We start from the raw sequence: 21,842 nt of genomic DNA, 5'->3' as shown, positions 1-21,842 counted from the left end.
GAAATTGTACAGGTGTAGCAGTTTTATGCAAAGGATATACATGAAACTAGTTTCTTGCTCGAGGCCTATACTCACCACCACCCTCTTGTAAAGCCTCATACCACTTGAAAAGCTTCAATTGGCGCCAAATTTGGCAATTTTAACACCAATTTTACTAGGTAATGAAAGGTGCATTGGCTTCAAGTTTCACTAGTTTGGTCCCAATATACTACGAGTTCTTGAAACACAAGATCTGGTAAAGCAAAAATGTGATCAAAATTTGTCGTATTACTCTTATTCTTTGCTACTTAACCGATAGTTCATTAGCCCTTTTAGGAAACTGACTATCGAAAAGACTTGGAGAGTATGTTTCAGACTATTTGAAAAGTTACCTTCTATTCAAGACACCTGAGCATATCTGTATCTAGTTCCCAGGGATGATTTGTTGCTGCCAGAACAAAAACAAGCTCATTTGTGTGTGTCAAACCATCCATCTGCAATCTAATTCAAATATTTAATTTTGAGACAAGTATAACTATAGGTAAACAATTTCTTCGTTAGGACCATAGTATTGTGGAAGAAAAATTAATGTTTGAGATATTAGAAGCTTACTTTAGGTATGGTGTGATTTTATTTTATTTTATTTTTTGGCGGGATGAAGAGAAGGTGAGGGGTATAAAGTAAGCATGGATTATTCCTAGTCTCAGCATGACTATTAGTTATCCCTGATGATGGGCTCAAATATTTGGTCAGATTTTGCTTATATCACGAAATTTCACACAGCAGTGACACTCTCATTTTAGTTCCTATAATTACCCTCTTAACTTGCGTTACCTCATGCTAACTCTTTTAAAGTAGTATGCCATGACAACGTACACATAATGAAACCATATGATAGAGCACATAATGTTGACCCTACTTAAAAGTAGTCTCTCAAATTCTTCTAGGTTAAAAATGGAACATGGAGATCATACAGAATGAAGTTTAATCAGATTTCAAATGTGAGCTCACTACTTCAAAAGGACTGGAAAATCAGCAGAATTCTTGGAGTTTGCTGATTTTTAAAGTGGACTCAGCATTTAATACCTTACATCTCGTCTCTCGGTGGGGGGAGAAAGGATTTTGTAAGATGAATCTCATAGGTTGATCTATCTTGAGAAATGTTTGAAGCATATCATGGAGTGTGACAACCTCCCATACCCCCACCATACAAAGAATAATGGAACAATGAGGACCATCATCTTCTAGGGTTAGTAAATGGCTTTTTTATTGTTGTCAACTGTGATATGGTGTGGTCACTTGCTAACAGGGACAGTAATAAATCTGGGGCTAGAAAATTTGAGACTTTTGCATGTCCACAGTTCACTTTCGAAAGTCAAGTATCACCTTATGAGCAATTCGGTTTTTAAATGCCTACTAGATTCATGCTCACTACGTGTTTCTCCACGTTGGCTGATGATTGCATCCATTTCATCCAGAAAAATTGTTAAAAGTGCATGATGTCTTGCGATGTCAAATAAAACTTTTACGTATCAATATCTCTGAATCACCTGTATCACAGTAGAAACTTTCAAAGGGTATAACAAATTAATTTTTCTAGAATTCATGTATCTAACAACTTACTAAGGTATTAGCAGATACGATATTCGTGGGATGATCTCCCTAGAAATTGACCATATAAAATTTAATATACATGATTAAACTACCTCTAACTATGTATCTCGTCACATTCTAACAGATAAACAAACAGGCTCACCAGTAAAAAATAAGAATCATACTTGTTAACTTTTTGTACAGAATCTGAACCATAGAAACCCCTGGCCTCAACCATACATAGGCTTTGAATTATGACTATAGCCCATGAGATGCCAATACCAATCGAGTTGACGCAATAGGAGCAGTTGACCTCAGTGTAGGAACACACAACTTTACTTACTTCGCTATCTGCTGCAACATAATTTCATTGATACTAGGTAAGAAGCTACATGATTATAACATGCGTTTGATATTATTTTATACATAGTTCATCAGAATACCTAATTTCCTGTAACTTCATTATCCCTACTTTTCTCAACAAATAAACCCTGTGACTTCTGTTGTTCACAGTTTCATCTAATTCAGAAATATTGGGCAACTTTCAAGGGGAGTAAACAATAAAACAGAAAATATAGATAAACTATAGCCACTTGAATATTTGTATTATGGTACTTACTCCACTTCAATTGAATACAATATTGAAGGAGAGTAAGAGAAAAAACAGACAAGAAAAAAGGGGAGAAAATCTGAGAAGTGGCAGTGATATTCATTCATACAACATACAGCAAAATATATAATACAAGTGGTCTGAAATATCCCTCAAAATCTACAAACATGTCTCCCTATGTTGTGCTTAAATAAAGCACCACAACACACTATAACTAACTTCAAAAAATCTTTAACTTACAACAAAAATAATCTAAAGATTACAACAAAATATCAAGACCAAGATGCCAAGTTGACAACAGTTAGCATCACACAAAATCAGTACCCTTCATCACTCTTCCTTGATGCAAGTGCTATTGGTTAATCCAAGCTTAGCTCTAAGAAGCTCAAATCTTTGTTTCTGTAATGCTTTTTTAAAAATATCGGCTAGCTAATCTTCACCACATCAATGCAGAATCTGAACTTCATTCTCCCTTTCAGCTTCTTGAATGGAATGATATTTGATTTTAATGTGTTTAGTCTTTCCATGAAAGATTGGATTCTTTACCTTAGAAACTGCAGACTTGTTATCACAAAGGATTTCTATTGCTTTACTTGGCAGAAATGCCAAGTCGCTTAATTTTTTTCTTAACCATAAAGCTTGATTAACAGTACCTGAGGCAACAACGTACTCTGCTTCAGAATCTATTGAGCCACAGATCCCTGCTTCTTTTTGCACCAACAAATGACACCTGATCCTAGCATGAAACAATATCAGGAAGTGATTTTCATGTCATCTTGTGACCCAGCCCAGTCACTATCAGTGAATCCCAACAATTTCATAGTTGTGGTTCTTTTATAGAACATACCATAATCAATGGTGCCCCGAATATACCTCAAAATTCTTTTTGCTGCTTTGAGGTAAATTTTAGTTGGTGAATGCATAAACCTTGACAACACACTTGTTATATATATAATATCAGGACTCATGGATGATAGATACAATAGAGAACGAAGAAAACCTCTAATAAACGAAGCATCAACCAAACCAGATTCATCCTTTTTTCGTTAGTTTCTCTCCTTGAAGTGTAGGCATACTTACTGGTTTGCATTTGTCAAGACAAAACTTCTTTAATATTTTGGCAGCATATTTCTTCTGAGCAATAAAAATTCCTTGAAAAGATTGACCAACCTCCATTCCCAAGAAATAAGTCATCTTTCCCAAATCATTCATTTCAAAAACCTTCTTCATTTGCTCTTTAAAGTCTATGATAGACTTTGTGCTACTGCCAGTCACCAACTGATCATCAGCATAGGGGGAAACTAAAAGAAAGTCATCAATTTGAAGTCTGATATACTAGGTTGCTTCATTGCAGCTTCTACTGAACCTCAAATTCAGTAAGTAACTATCTATTCGTGCATACCAGGCCCTAGGTGCCTACTTCAGGCCATAAAGTGCTTTTCTTAACAAGTATACCTGATCGCCAGATCCTTTAAAACCTGTAGGCGGCTCTACATAAATTTTCTCTTCAATAAACCCATTAAGAAAAGCGGACTTTACATCCAGTAGAAATATTTGCCACCCTTGGTGTGCTGTAACTGCAAGAAGCAATCTGATGGTATCAGACCCAACTGGTGAAAAGGTTTCATCGTGCTGTGTTGAACCAGCCTAATAACTTGCATGTAAATTCTAATAATTTATGTACCATCAACTGTCTTGTGGACTCATTGAGGGATTTTGACTTTTACCTTTTGAGTCTCAGGATGTTGCCTTACTAATCCTTATCCTAGATCCCAGTTACCTATTACCTTTTGAGTCTCAAGTTATTAAATGAAAGATAATTATCTTAAGTAGATAATAATGATTATCCTAGATTGATAATTAATCTTCAAATTACTATTGTGATTGTCTTTTCCTAATCTCTACTCCTTTTGTGAAATAGTGATATATTAGGAGGGATCCTAACATTTTCAACCATTAAAAAAGTTATTAAATTGAATACAACCACAATACATTCAAGAATATCGGTTCAAAACAACTTTGCACTTTCCCTACGTCAGTCTGCCAGGGTTCCTACGACCCTAGCTAAGGGAATTAGTCTCTCATCATTGTAAAACAATCAATGAAATTTATAATTGAAATTATTTAATTAATATCTAACTGAATAATGAATAAAACTCAAAGTCTCGAAGTTAATTATCAACCCAAATTAAGAACAAAGCAATTCTAAGATCAAAATCGAATCTTGGAATCAAATATATGTTTGTAAGTATCAAGAGTGCATAAAATAACTAAAAACTTCAAAAGGATATTTATAGAATTCAAGGAAACCCTAGAAAACTATTCCTGAACAAAAGAGGAAAATCATGATTGGTGACCACTTACTGGGCCACCTACAGGCCGTAGGTGGCACCTACGAACTGTAGGTAGTCCCACGTAGGTGTCCTGGTCTAAAATCTTCTGAATACTTCTCTAGATTTTGCTCCTCTGAGACATACACTGGCACCTAGTGACCATAGGTAGCACTATGGGACTTAGGTGCCCTCTATAAGTGTCAGGGTCTTCTTTTCCAGTCTCTGGATCTCACTTTTTTGACACCTCCTCTGGCATATATGCCCAGTAAGTAGTACATACGGGTCGTAGATGCCCACTTCATTGGTCCACAACTTTAACTTTCACTTTTTTTCTCCACAATAGATCCAAAACCTAATTTCCTGCAAAACACAATACGAAGCATATCATATCTAACAAGAAGATCTATGTAACTTGTATATTTTCATTGTTTTAAGCATCAAAAGTTCTATAAAACCATAGCACATCAACACCCTCAACTTAGAATGTTTGTATTTCCTCAGGAAACACAACAAAGAAAATAATGACGCTTAACTAAGAGAAACCTAAGACATCTATGGCAGTCAGTCATCAACTTTAGGCTCAAAACATTATCCATTCTCCTATTTTAACACTTCAAAACCAACTGTGTTTATCAATGAATCGCAACAATGTGACATAAGGGAATCAAGATATGGCATTACATTAGCAACAAACAACCATGTATATGTACAAGTTACTCGACCCAAACAAGTAAGCAGCTAAAAATACAACCCATGTGCCCTCACAATAAATAAGCCCAATCACTCATATGAAATCATGCAAGTCAATGCGGTAACGGTCAAGAGACACTCACACTCACAAGAAAAGTTCACCAATGCATATCAAATACTAAAGGATTGCCCTTAGATTACCAGGTTAGGATCACTATGGAACTTTATTTGGCTTGTAATGCAGGTTTGGGGGGGAGGCTGCTATGATACATATGGGTATTTTTAGTGACTAAGCCTCCTTTGCACTATACTTACTTTGTGGTCTACTTATCAACCAATTTTCTTTTAGTTTTACCCTTATTTCTCTCTTTCTATTATTTTATAGTACATTCAGATGGGTGTGGTTTCTTTATTCATTCTTTTTCTTTTTCTTTCTTTTTATATTGTTTTTTTCTTTTGTTTTTATACCACACCCAACCCTACTTTCTTTTCCCTTGGTTTACCCTTCTCCATATCCACTTTACAATATGCACCCCTATGATAGCCACCCTCAACTTAGGCGATATGTCTGAGTTGAGATGCACAATGTCCAAGGAGGACCAAGGCCAAAACAAGTTCATTGTAATAAAATGGGAAGGTAAAAGGTGTAACAAGAAAAATAGGCTATGTAGGCTAAAAATAGGGATCAAAGGATACTTATTCTTACATGGAAAGTCATTTAGGATAAAAGTGGAATTCTTTCAAAAATGGCCTATGATCTAATCGACTATCCTACAACCTAGGCAAGACTAACCAGGCAAGTTCTAGATTTAACACACAAAGGGAACTAAGTAGTATCTCACACACATGGCATTGGGTTACATCACAAGCTACTACCTATCTGATTCATGCAATTGTTAGCAATGATTTTCATACCCCTAATCCTAATAACATAAGGAGATTCACAATGGTCATATATATACACATCACACAGTTCTAAGACAAATTCTTAGAGCGGTATCATTTTTCTCAAAATCAACAAAAAAATATGTCAATTGTCCTAGATACTAAAAAATATCCTAATTACAAAAAACCACATCAAAATACAACATAATTTTATTATAAACGTGTTGTTTTAACAACCATACTACGGTTGAAAAGAAAAGAAGCATGGCAATATAAATCAGCGGTGGCTATGGCATACCCCTGTCATAACCCGAGGCTACCCTCTAGTCGCGACAACAGTACTTATGGTCACAAGTGACCATAAGTTAACCCATGAGCTGGTACCTGCTGTGAGCACTGAATAAATATGAACATAACATTTGTGCGGAATATAAGCTTAAAAGGTAGTATCTATATCTAAATACTAAAATATGAAATACTGAATATCTAAAACAACTGAAAAGAACTTAAAGTAACCAACTAATTGTCTAACTATTCTATCTGAATATCTGAAAGCCTCTAAACTGACTGAGGAGTTGATGGGATAGACCCCTAACTAATTCTAACTGACTGAACAAAATGAAATGTTGAATTAACAAAATAAACATAATATGTCCTCAATAGATAAGGACTCACTACTACGGTTGCTGGATTACACTGAGTTGTCTAACTGCGATCGGGAAACTGTGCATCTAAACATATGATATAAGACATCATAGCAAAAAAAGAGTATACGATCAGTACTTTGAATGTACTAGTATTTGAGATGCAGTTAGGCTGATATACATAGGGTACTGTGCATATGAAATAAGGACTAACTGAATAGCATGAGATAACTGAACATGAATGCATGAAAATTGTAATATCTGAGAATGTAATACCAAACATAAATCTAAAATTTGATATAAGAATAAAATTTGAAAAGCTACAAAGTGTATAACTGAATAACTGAAGGTCTGTATGCTTGGTTAAGTAAACAAAATTGAGGATACACTGAAGTACTGCACTGAGACTATGAGAAGTATCATATAACTGGCATGAATCAATCTAAGCTAATTGTGGTCCAAACTATAACCCCAGTTGGAATGGTGTCAGTACCATGCCACCGGTACTAACACTGGCTGTGTGGATCCACTAATCGGGTGTTTTGTAGGACCAGGATGTCAAGAAAAAACTGATAGGTGACCCCAGAGAGAAATTAAAGCATAAACTGATAGGTGACCACTCATATCCTACATTGCCTACGTAGTTCTGGAATATGGGGACTACTACTAATGACTCTACCTAACTGACGGGGATGCCGCCATTCCTACATTTGTTCTGTGCTAAATCCTACACCCAACTGAAATAACACTGGTAATGGACTAAACTAAACTCAAAGAAACATCATTATATAGTGCTCATCATAAATATGAATATCTGAGTATACTGATAAGAGTCATGAATTAATAGTCTAAGTACTTGAAAATTTATATTCATGTAAATCACATAGGTATCGGGTGTTTATAACCCACCAGCACTGAATAGAATCAATAGTAATGACATATAAAAGCTATAAAACCATGGTAAGGGATCCTTGTGCTTACCAAACACTTAGGCATTTCATTAAACACATGAGATTGATGAACTTAAGAATGGGAATGGGTAAAGAATGGGAGAATAATATGATTACAAGACTAAAATCATAACTTAGGGATTTAACGTGAAGATTACAACATTCAAAATATATAATGGCTCATTCCACTTTAAAACACTTATAAACATAACTTGTAATTGAATTAACAATAGATTCGTGGAAAAATTTTGACTTGAACATGAATACTCATAATTTAAAACCAATAAGGGATTCTTGGACTCCATGGGTAAAAAGAGCCCATGGATGAACATCACAGATACCTCACTAGGTGAATTCGTGAAGATTCTTGAGGATTTTCTTAAACTTAAAGCATTGAATCATTAATTTCTTAAAAACGAGATAGGGTTTGTTCTTGGGGTAAAGGGGGCTTTTCTTGAGAGGATTTATGAGAAAAGGGGCAAATATTGTTTCTTGGGGTCCCTAAATTCATGATATGGTTAAATTGGGTGAAGAAAAAAGACTCAAATACCCTTAAATGATATGTATAAAAAGTTGGACAACACCAACCCAATGCGTCGCGACCCCTAGTCGGGTCATGCAGCAAATATGGCGTGACCCCTGCTTGGGTCAAGCAGCCAATGTGGTGCGACCCACAGCTTTGGTCAAGCAGCCAATACATTGCGGGGATATAGCAATACCCTTCTATTTTGGTCATCCAAACCTCGTCTAAAAGTCCTGAAGCACTCCTGAGATATACTTTTAACCTCTCTCAATAAGAATTGATTTAAAAATCCTCATTTCAAGGTCGGAAAGGTTGATTTAAAAATCAGCATAGCTTAGGGGTCTTGAAAAAAGACTAAGTCCCAACATTTAGTGAAATTTCTAAGTCTTGGACACCTTTAACATAAAACCGTGAACTGAATTGAGCTAGGATCTTATAAGGTATTACAGTATCTCTCTATTGGGAACATTCTTCCTCGAATGAGGCTGGTTTACCTGAGAGCACTAAAGTAACTGAGATCATATACTGTATATGCATGACTAGAAATATGGTTACATAACTGAGTCTGAAATATGATACTTGAACTGAACTAAATATATTAAGGATATGAGATGGATTACATAGTTGGAACTGAGAATAGAAAAGAGTCAATTTGAGAAAAATCGTTACCTTAAGCTGAATCTGAGTTCATAGAGAAAAGATGAGGGTACTGGGTTTGCAATTCTATTTCTGCTTTCTAAGTGGCTTCCTTAATGTACTGATTTCTCCAAAGAACCTTTACCAAGGGAACTTCTTTGTTCCTTAGTCTATGAATCTAAAGATTGAGGATCTCAACTAGGAACTATCCTGAACATCCATACTTTCTAATGAAACAGCTACAACTAAATCACCAATACACTTCCTCAATAGGGAAACATGAAACAATGGATGCACTGATGCTAATTCTGCAGGCAACTCAAGTACATAAGACATCTTTCTAAAATAACTCAAGATTCTAAATGGGCCATTATTACGGGGACTGAGTTTCCCCTTCTTTCCAAATCTCTTCCCTCCCTTCATGGGTGAGATTTTTAAATAAACCAAATCACTAACCTCAAACTCAAGATCTTGTCTCCTCACATCTGCATAGAATTTTTGATGACTTTGGATTGTATTTAGCCTCTCCCTATCAACCAAACTTTCTCTATCGCATGAAACAATGCATCTGACCCTATCAAAGTAGCTTTACCTGCGTCAAACCAACTAATAGGAGATCTACATCTCCTTCCATAAAGATCCTCAAATTGAACAATCTGAATAGTAGAGTAATAATTATTTTATTGGCAAACTCAATCAAAGATAATTGATCATCCCAACTACCTCTAAAGTCAATGACACAAGCCCTCAATATATCCTCTAAGGTCTAAATAGTCTTCTCTGCCTGACCATCTATCTGAGGATAAAAAGATGTATTGAGATGAACCTAGGTACCAAGACCCTTATAAAAAGCCTTCCAAAAGAGAGAGGTAAATTAAGTCCCTCTATCTAATATGATAGAAAATGGAATCCCATGCAACCTAACCTACTCCCTAAGATAGAGCTGGCATAATCCTCAGTTGAGTAAAAAGTATGAACTAGTAGGAAATGAGCTTATTTGGTCATTCTATCTATAAAGACCCATATCTAATCATGCTGACGATGTGTGCGAGACAAAATCCAAGTTCATCACCTTCCACTTTCAAGTGGGGATACTGAACTCCTGCAATATACCATTAGGCCTTTGATGCTCAACTTTAACCTACTGATAATTAGAACACTTAGCTATAAACTCTGCAATATCTCTCTTCATACTACTTTAACAATAGACTTCCTGTAATTCGCGATACATCTTAGTAGCGCATGGGTGAATGGAATACTATGCACCATGCACTTCTTCTAAGATTTGTTGCCTCAAATTATCTATACATGAAACACAAAGCCTACCCTAGAAATGCAACACACTATCTCCCCCTTTGGAGAAAATCTCTACCTTTTGATCTCTAACCGCCTCCTTCGACTTAACCAAACTAGGATCTCTATCTTGCTTTTCTTTCTCTTTGGAATCCCACAATGATTCCAAACTATTATGAACCCATACACTACCTTCAGCTGAATCAACCAACCGAACACCTAATCTAGCAAGCTGATGAACCTCCCTGACTAACTTCTTCTTATCCTCCTCAACATGAGCAACACTACCCATAGACAATCTACTAAGGGCATCTGCTACTACATTGGCCTTGCCCAGATAAAACAACACACTCATATCATAATTTTTTTACTACTCAAGCCATATTCTCTGGCGAAGATTTAAATTTTTCTGTGCAAATACATACTACATGCTTTTGTGATCTGTGGACACATCAACATAAACTCCATAAAGATAATGTCTACAAATTTTCAAGAAAAAAACAATAGCTTCCTACTTAAGATCATAGGTAGGATAATTCTTTCATAGGGTTTAAGCTGTCTAGAGGCATAGGTTATGATGTTACCTCTCTGCATCACTACACAACCAAGACCAACTCTGGAAGTATCACAGTAAACTACAAACCAATCTGAACCATCTGAAAAGTCAATACTGGAGTGAAGTGAGTCAAGTCTTCATCTCCTTAAAACTACTCTCACAAGAATTTGACCACTAAAACTTGACTTTCTTCTGAGTCAATCGAGATATGGGGGACAATAGAAGAAAACCCTTCAATAAACCATCTGTAATAGCCATCCAAGCCTAAGAAACTCCTAATATCTGATGGAGAGATAGGTCTGGGATAGTTTCTCACTGCTTCAATCTTTTAAAGGTCAACTCTAATGCCATATTTGGAAATAATATAGCCAAGGAAATCTACTAATCTTAGCCAGAATTTGCACTTACTGAACTTGGCGAACAACTAATGATCTCCAAGAGTCTGTAACCCAATTTTGAGATGGTTTGCATGATTATTCAAACTATGGGAATATACAAGAATATCATCAATGAAGACTATAATTAACATGTCCAAGTAATTATTAAACACTCAGTTTATCAAGTCCATGAAAGTTGTAGGGGAATTCATTAGTCCAAAATACATAACTAGGAATTTAAAGTGTCCATACCGTTTTCGGAAGTCTGTTGTCAGAATGCCATATTCTCTACTTTAAGCTGATGATAGCCGGATCTAAGGTATATCTTAGAGAAATAACTAGAACCTTGAAGTTGGTCAAACAAGTCATCAATACTGGGGAGTGGATACTTATTCTTGATCGTGACTTTGTCCAACTGATGGTAATCAGTGCATATTCTGAGAGAATCATCTTTCTTATGCACGAACAAGACTGGCCAGCCCCATGGGGAAACACTGGGCTTGATAAATCCCTTATCTAAGAGATCTTTAAACTATTCTTTCAGCTTCTTAAGCTCAACTAAAGCCATTCTGTAAGGTAGAATAGAGATAGGTTAGGTATCTAAAAAGAGATCTATTCTAAAGTCAAATTCCCTTTTGGGAGAAACTCCAAGAAGATTTTCAGGGAACACATTTGGAAATTCCCTTACTACTGAAACTGACTCGAGATCAGAAGTCTCAAAACTAGTCTTTAACTTGAACAAAATGGTACATGCACACCTTAGATATCATTTTTTTCTCTAAGTTATGAAATAATCTGACCCCTAAGCGATGAAGTACTACCTCTCCATTCAATAACTAGTTCATTAGGAAATTAAAACTGAATAACTCTATTTCTACAATCAACAGAGACATAAAATGAGTGGATCCAATATATGCCAAGAATGATATCAAAATCTGTCATCTCTAACTCTATGAGGTTAACTGAAGTAACTCTTTAGACCGCTTGGCTATAATAAAGTTACCTATTGGAGTGGACACTAGGAAAGGTTCTGCTAAGATTTAGTATTGACAACGAAATCGACTGCTATATAGGGGGTTACAAAGAAGAGTAAAGTTTTGAGGTCTAATAAACCATAAACATGGAGATAAAAGACCTGTAACGTACCCATAAATATATCAGGAGAACTTTCCTAATCCTTCCAGGATGGGAGTGCATATAATATATTCTGGTGCTAACCACCGGTGGCACTAAAAATGGTGCCCTTCTATGTTGGATGAACTTCTGGTGCTACTGAAAAAGTATTCTGTCCTTGTTAGAGATCATTTCTATCTCTATGCACCACTAGTATACACTCTCGGATCCTATAACCTGGTTTTCCACAACCGAAACATATGTCACTACCAGCCTTACATATGCCCTAATGATTCCTACCATATTTTCTACAAAGAAAATTAGTACGACTACTGTTCATACTACCCTGTGACTTAGAGCCTGGTACTCTATCTCGACTGTCATTCCTGCACTTTAGCACTGGCACACTAACTGAAGATGGGGATGGGGCTAAGAACTTTTGATGAAACTGAGAACGGTTTCCACCCCTTGACCTCGACTGAGAAAATTTAAAACTACCTATTTTGGCCCTCCTACTTTCTCTTTCTTTCTCCTTAAGTTTCTCTTGATCAATCTACTGAGCATAAACCATTAGTCTAGATATATTCATCTTCTTAATCAATGTTGTGGTCCTACACTCCTTGACCGTACTATTAGATACACCAGAAACAAACTTACTCATTCTAGACCTATTATCGACCATCAACGAAGGAGAATACCTCACCAACTGAGTGAACTTAAGCGAGTATTCATTCACACTCATATTACCTTACTTCAAATTGATGAAATCATGCACCTTAGCTTTCCTTAACACTAAAGGAAAGAAAATATCTAAGAAAATAATGGAAAACTCTTCCCACTCTATAGGCCCTACCTCAACACCCCTATCCTTCTTCTAATTTTATACCAAGTGTGAGATACATCCTACAAATGATATACATCCTAAAGTGACGCCCATAACATCTTTTACTTTTTTAACCAAATCAAGAAACTCCTGTGGGTCCTTCTCAAACTTAGATCCCTAAAATAAAAGGCGATTCATCAACGTAAAATCTTGAATCCTTACCGCAGTTACACTTGCCACTGGATTAGCTGGGGAAAAAGCTTATTGATTATTCTGGGTAGCTACTAAGTGAGCTAAGGTAGTGAAAGCAGCTCTGAGCTTTGCATTAGAGACATGCTCATTCAGGGGATCTTTCTGAACAGGCGGTGGTGCGGACTGGTTCCCATTCCTTTTTCCATTGGTTGTTTTGTGTAATGCCCCGAGATCTCATCCCGAGATGTCACACAGTGCTTATGACCACGAAAGATCACAAACTAACCCTTTACTAATATCTGTACCTGTACACTGCACAATATCTAAAATAAATGCAAAAACTAGCCATAAGGTTCAACACATCTATGAATACTCATAATACAGAAAATTGAATACTAATACATCCATCTGAAAAGCCTCTAAACTATCTGAACTGTAGAGTTGATGGGACAGGTCCCCAACTAACTCTGTCAACTGAAAATAAACAAAATCTGAAACACTAATAGTAAACTGAGATTTGTCCTTGAAAGAAGAGGACTCACTGCTACTGCTGTTGACGGGGACTGAACTGCTGAGGATAATCTGGATCCTATGCCTTTGAACCTATGGTGTCAAATAAAACACTATAGAGCAAATACGTCAGTACAAAAATATACTGAGTATGCAGATGGGGTAGGCTAATGCAAGGGTTTATGTATGTGCAATATCTAAACTGGATAATTATGAAAATGTCGCATGAGAACACATACATGAATGCACAGAACATGAACACAATTATCGTACCTTTAGAAATTAAAACTCAGATACCACTTTACTACAGACTGAACTCATTACTGACATTGAGATACTGAATCACTGACTTATCTGATACTGATAACTGAGGATCTGGATGTCCTAACATCAATGACTAAATTCTTAGACTTACTACTTTTGACTGACAGGATTAGAGATCAACCTTTCTAACAGATAATTTTGGAAGCTTTATCTATGATAAGAAATATGATTATATCTGAATCTGATAACAAGAATACTCAATAGAAATTTGATACTGTGATCAAGCCTGTCTGACGGCATATCTCTGAATATGATATCAAATAACTGTATATGAGACCAAGTCTATCTGATAGGATTGCCCATAAATCAATGGAACTATTTGAGTTTCTCATAATGATAGATGACTATATCTGATAATCCTGATTTCTGAATACTAATTCTGAAACTAAGACTGAATCTGAAATTGAAACTATGGGTGGTAGTCACTTAATCGACATGCCCTGACCTACCACAAGTGGGGTCCAACCTGTGCCCCATTTGGAAGGGTGTCATTACCGAGCCATTGGTAAAGACAACTCTATGTGACCATTATCTAGTAGGTCCTCAAGTGAGTTTAGTAGAGCCCTCATCTAGCAGGTTAAGCCACCTCATCTACCCTCATCTAGCAGGTATGATATCTCTTATCCACCCTTAACTAACAGGTGTGATGTCTCAACCTACTCTAGCTACGTAGTTCTGGAGAACAAGGATTGCTTCTAAGAATCACACCCTCTAATAGTAGGTGAGTTCCTATCCTTGAGCTTACTCGGTGCTAGTTTCTACTATCAACTAGAAGACTCAGAACTGAATTCTCAACTGAACACTGGCTGAATAGAATCTGATACTGATCATATTACTAAAAAGGTCTGACTGAGTTATGCTGAGATCACTTGGTTCCGTATCTGACAGAAAAGATATCAAATCATGGTATCTGCTGACGATATAGAGCTTGAATATATTACTCGAATCGCTTCTGAGATTAGAATTGAATTACTTGAATACTATTAGAACTGAGCTGATTACAGGTCTAAGGCTAGATTACTTGCAATACAGAGATTATAGAGATAACTGAGATTATTGAGCATTAAGCTTCGCACTTGTATGAGGATATAGAGTTCTATAGTTCACTGAGTTCTGAGAATAATGGATCGATTAGAATTATCAAGAAACTGACACAGGCTCTAGACAACAGCTCTATTTTTAGGTATAAATACCCTCAGGACTCGATGACATAAAAGTAAGACATAATCATTCTTCATCACAAATCATTTATGTATCATCACGGTTATCCTTTTATTCATCATTACAAGCATTCATTCATCATTACAATCACTCATGTATTAGCAAAATCGTTAAAACATCAGTTCAAGTAGTTGGGCATCATAACATACTTTCCCTCTCAAGATCCTTAGGACATCACATTAAGTATTTAGGAAACATAGACCTCTATTCATCATCACAACCACCAAAGGGTCACTCCAAACCTTTAAGGATCATCAACATTGATTCACCATCATATACTAGACTAGGGAAGACTGCTATTAGATTATACCTCATCCAACGAGATCTTACAGCAACTACTTCATACCTATATCATTCTTGTCATGTATTTGGATATCACTTGATTTGTGGAAAACTTCATACTAACACGTCACTATTTTCTTGTTAACCACTTGACACATATTAAAAGCTTAGCATATATCAAAGAGCACAAAATTAAGGAATCTTACAACCATCACATGTCGACTTGTTCACTAGGGTATTTCAACATCCACTAAACATGACCGATTTTACACCTACTTGGGGATTTCAGGCTATTTGGCATATTTCACTCACTAAGGCATTTTACCAAACACTAGGTATGCATGGACTAGCTCACAATTTAGAGTTTCACCTTCAACATATTATAATGGCTCTTAAGTTTCACCTAAGCTCTTTATCAAACCTATGGGGAACATTCTTCACTTATTCAACCATTTCTATACCCAAAAGTCATGAACACATCACATGAAAAAAAAACAACTTCAAGAGGGTCTATCACAAACATCACATGAGTTCCACATACTAGGATCAAAGCTCATAAATCTTGAAGACAAACATAAATCAAAACTAAACAACAAATTGAACATCAATTTCAACTCATACAAATTATTAAAAATTCATAAACATAAAAAATCTTTGAGCTTTGAAAAGGGTTCTTGAGCTTCTTGGATGAAAGGGACCCAAGAATCAACATCTACATAGCTTAACCTTTGAAATTGGATAAACTCTATTGGTTGAGACTCTATGTACACTTATAATAAATAATTCTTGAAGCCCACACTATGAGAAACTTTATTCTTAAAGAAATCTTAAAGAATTTATGGATGATTTTTGGAAGATTGGGGTTCTTGATCGAAACCGTAGTTGTTTCTCTTCTCAAGGGAATTGAAAGAGAAAAATGTTGAAATTAGGTTTTTGAAAGAGGTTTCTATATTTATAGAGGCTCAAAAAGGATGGGAAATGACCAAAATACCCTTGTAAAAATGTCTCTAATTTGCTGGAAAAAAATGGCTGATGACATTTGTGACAGGCAGTCATAAAATGTCATCACAAAAAGGGTGGATTTTATGATTTTCTACCCAGGGATGACGATGTCATCAGAAATATCATCAGAATATGAAGACGTCATGAAAAAGGTCGTCAAAAATGTGGTAGCCTGTCAGAAACATCGTCACCATTTTTCAGCTTGACAGGCTGGGGTAAATAGGCATAACTCTTTGCTCCGATATCTGATTTAGGCGAAATTGATATCGTTGGAAAGCTAATTCAAAGTTTTTTCATTTGATATGTATAAATCCACCAAGATATCCATATACAACGAGTTATGGTCAATTGAAGTTGACCCAAATTTTGACGGTCACTAAAACTTGAACTATAGGAAAGCTTTCAACTCGACCATGGGTTAGGGGACCTCTATGATCTTAATTCATGCTCAAATATATTTTCACACGATTCAAAGTATTTCATACTTGGGAGGATATTTTTGAAACATTTTGACTTAGATTTTCTCTTTACCAAATATATTCTAAGGCTCAGACTGGAAAAGGATTTTGTGGGACATTACATTATCTCCCCCTTGAGAACATTCATCCTCGAATGTCGTTTGATAGACTGAGAATATGAATCAACAAAACTTACTTAAGAAATCGAAACATCTCAGATCAGGACTATGCAATTGGAACGACTGACATATAGAGTTCTCATACTGGGCATCATATATGATGCATGGAATACTCGACTGATGATACTTATAGCTGAATTCTCATAATACACATGTATATCTGATGCATGGACTCATAAATGGGTTAATCTCATGAATACATGACTGAACACACACTACCAACTGACTTTTGAAAACACAACTGACAATGCAACAATGATTGATGCTAGCTTTATAAAGAAAATCTGAACATGCATCGAGATGAATCTTATGACATATAACATCATAATACCATAGGGTATCTCCCCTTTGGGACTCTATGTCCCTCTAAACACACTTTCCTAAAATACTGGAGCGGTGCATGGGGCACCTACAGACTGGGTCATAATTGATCGATTAAGATTTGAAACTTATGCATAACTCATGCTAACATATAAGCTCAAAATGAGAGAAAAGGATCTATCAATGCATAACATAAATATGAAGGGCTCATAACATACCCGGGTCAATTGTAGGGGATCTTTCCCGATCAAGGCAAGCCTGAAGTGCATGCAATCTATTATGAGCTGAAGGATGACTACACTGACTTCGGGGACCTGGCTTAGGATAGTCTCAAACTTTGTGAACAGTCTTTCCACATCTAAAACACACATCCCTACCAACTCTACATACACCCTTATGATTCTTACCACATTCTTCACACAACGGGTAGGTACAAACACCACTAGTAGTACTTTGGGCATTGGATCTTGGCGCTCCCTTAAATCTATTACCCCCAAACGCAGGTGCGAGTACACTAGCTGAAGATGGAGCTAGGACTAAAAATCTTCGACCATGCTGAGAAATACTACCACCTTGAGACCCTGCCTGCGAGAAACCACGACTACCTATCTTGGCTCTCTTACTCACTCTCTGTCTCTCCTTCATCTTATCTGCCTCAATTTATTGTGTATGCATCATTAGCCTAGAAAGATCCATATCTCTATTGAGCATGGCAGCTCTACACTCTTTCAATACATCACTTGATACCCCAATCAAAAACTTACTCATACTCGCTCTAGGGTTATCTATCAAGTCGAGAGCATACTCAGATAATTGGTTGAACTTAAGACAATACTCTTTCATGATCATAAAACCTTACCTTAGGTTCATGAACTCTTCTACCTTAGCTTCTCTCATTTCTAGCGGGAAAAACCTATCCAGAAAGGCACTCTAAAACTCTAGCCAAGTCATAGGAGCTGTATTTTCCCCTCTACTCTTCTCCCACATCACTACCCAATCATGAACAATATCTTTCAGCCTATACGATGCTAACTCAACACTCTCCTCCTCTGACACATGCATAATTTGGGTGATCTTCTTCACCTCCTCACGAAATAACTATGGATCCTCACCTACTACTGACCTAAAGAATTCAGGTGGGTTCATTTTCATGATACTTCTAATCCTATCTGTGGAAGAATTCCCATCTTGCTGAGGTGCGACTGCAGTCTGGCGGTTGCCATGAACATTAGTCACCGCCTGGGCTAGCACCTGGAAAGATGTCCAAAACTTTACATATAACACACACTCATTTTCAGGATCTACTAGCTGAGGGGGATGATCATCAACCCTATTGACAAAGTCTCTGTGAGGAGGCATACTCTGTAAATAAAAGAATGAGGTGGATTAGACTGAGGATCAACTTTAGCTCATGCTCACTCGCACGAAATAATCACTGAAAAAAGAGGAACTGCTCCTAAGAACATCCTGTAGCCTCTTGTACATAAATGTGGCATGCTATACACCCATGCACAAGACCCTACTAGTGCGGCTTTTCAGACTCCCTAGAATACTCTTGAACCTTACGCTCTATACCAAGTTTGTAACGCCCCGAGATCTCATCCTAAGACATCACATGATACTTATGACCCCAAAAGACCACAAGCTAACCCTTTACTGATATCTGTACTTGTACACTGCACAATGTCTAAAATAAATACAGAAACTAGCCATAAGGTTCAACACATCCATGAATACTCATAATACAGAAAACTGAATACTAATACATCCATCTGAAAAACCTCTAAACTATCTGAACTGTGGAGTTGATGGGATAGGTCCCCAACTAACTCCATCAACTAAAAATAAACAAATTCTGAAACAATAATGGTAAACTGAGATTCGTCCTCGAAAGAAGAGGACTCACTACCACTGCTGCTGACGGGGAATAAACTGCTGAGGTTAATTTGGATCTTGTACCTCTAAACCTATGGTGTCAAATAAAACACCATAGCGCAAATGAGTTAGTACAAAAATATACCGAGTATGTAGACGGGGCAGGCTAATGCAAGGGTTCATGTATGTGCAATATCAAAATTGAATAATCATGAAAATGTCGCATGAGAACAAATATATGAATGCATAGAACATGAATAGAATTATCACAGCTTTAGAAACTAAAACTCAGATACCACTTTACTACAGACTGAACTCACTACTGACATTGAGATACTAAATTACTAACTATCTTATACTGATAACTGAGGATCTGGATGTGCTTACATCAATGAATGTATTCTTGGACTTACTGCTTTTGACTGATAAGATTAGAGTTCAACCTTTCTAATAGATTATTTCGAAAGATTTATCAATGGTAACAAATATGATTATATCTGAATCTGGCAACAAGAATACTCAATAAAAATCTGATACTGTGATCAAGCCTGTCTGACGGCATATCTCTGAATATGATATCAAATAACTATATGTGAGACCAAGTCTATCTGATGGTATGACCCGTAAATCAATGGAACTATATGAGTTCCTTATAATAATAGATGACTATTTATGACAGTCCTAATTTCTGAATACTGATTCTGAAACTGAGACTGACTCTGAAACTGAAACTGTGGGTGGTAGTCACTTAACCGACATGCCCTGACCTACCACAGGTGGGGTCCAACCTGTTCCCTAGTTGGAAGGGTGTCATTACCGCGCCACTGGTAAAGACAACTCTATGTGACCCTCATCTAGCACGTCCTCAAGATAGAATGGTGGAGCCCTTATCTAGCAAGTTAAGCCACCTTATCTGCCCTCATCTAGCAAGTATGATGTCTCTTATCCACCCTCAACTAATAGGTGTGATGTCTCAACCTATGCTGGCTACGTAGTTCTGGAGCACAAGGATTTCTCCTAAGAATCACACCCTCTACTAGTAGGTGAGTTCCCATCCATGAGCTCACTCAGTGCTAGTTTCTACTCTCAACTAAAAGACTCAAAACTGAATTCTCAACTGAACACTGGCTGAATTGAATCTGACACTGATCATATTACTCAAAAAGTCTGACCGAGTTATGCTGAGATCACTTGGTTCTGTATCTGATGGTAAAGATATCAAATTATGGTATCTGACTGACGATACAGAGCTTGAATAAATTACTTGAATCGTTTCTGAGATTAGAATTGAATCACTTGAATACTATTAGAACTGAGCTGATTGTAGGTCTTAGGCTAGATTACTAAAGATTCAGAGATTACAGAGATTACTGAGCTTTATTATGCTTCGCACTTGTTTAAGGATATAGAATTCTATAGTTCACTGAGTTTTGAGAATCATAGCTCGATTAGAATTATCGAGAAACTGACACGGGCTCTAGACAACAGCTCTATTTTTTGGAATAAATACCCCCAAGACTCGATAATATAAAAGTAATACATAATCATTCTTCATCACAAATCATTCATACATCATCACGATTATCCATTCATTCATCATTACAAGCATTCATTCATGTATTATAAGCATTCATTCATTATTATAATCATTCATGTATTGTCACAATCATTAAAGCATCACTTCAAGTAGTTGGGCATCATAACATACTTTCCCTCTCAAGATCCTTAGGACATTGCATTAAGTATTTAGGAAACATAGACCTCTATTCATCATCACAACCACCAAAGGGTCACTCCAAACCTTTAAGGATCATCAACATCGATTCACCATCATATACTAGACTAGGGAAGACTGCTATTAGGTTATACCTCATCTAACGAGATCTTACAGCAACTACTTCATACCTATATCATTCTTGTCATGTATTTGGATATCACTTGATTTGTGGAAAACTTCATACTAACACGTCACTATTTTCTTGTTAACCACTTGACACATATTAAAAGCTTAGCATATATCAAAGAGCACAAAATTGAGGAATCTTACAACCATCACATGTCGACTTGTTCACTAGGGTATTTCAACATCCACTAAACATGACCGATTTTACACCTACTTGGGGATTTCAGGCTATTTGGCATATTTCACTCACTAAGGCATTTTACCAAACACTAGGTATGCATGGACTAGCTCACAATTTAGAGTTTCACCTTCAACATATTATAATGGCTCTTAAGTTTCACCTAAGCTCTTTATCAAACCTATGGGGAACATTCTTCACTTATTCAACCATTTCTATACCCAAAAGTCATGAACACATCACATGAAAAAAAAACAACTTCAAGAGGGTCTATCACAAACATCACATGAGTTCCACATACTAGGATCAAAGCTCATAAATCTTGAAGACAAACATAAATCAAAACTAAACAACAAATTGAACATCAATTTCAACTCATACAAATTATTAAA

This window comes from Capsicum annuum, chromosome 8, assembly GCF_002878395.1.
Source record: "Capsicum annuum cultivar UCD-10X-F1 chromosome 8, UCD10Xv1.1, whole genome shotgun sequence".
Taxonomy (NCBI): domain Eukaryota; kingdom Viridiplantae; phylum Streptophyta; class Magnoliopsida; order Solanales; family Solanaceae; genus Capsicum; species Capsicum annuum.
Note: the sequence above shows the minus strand (reverse complement) of the source record.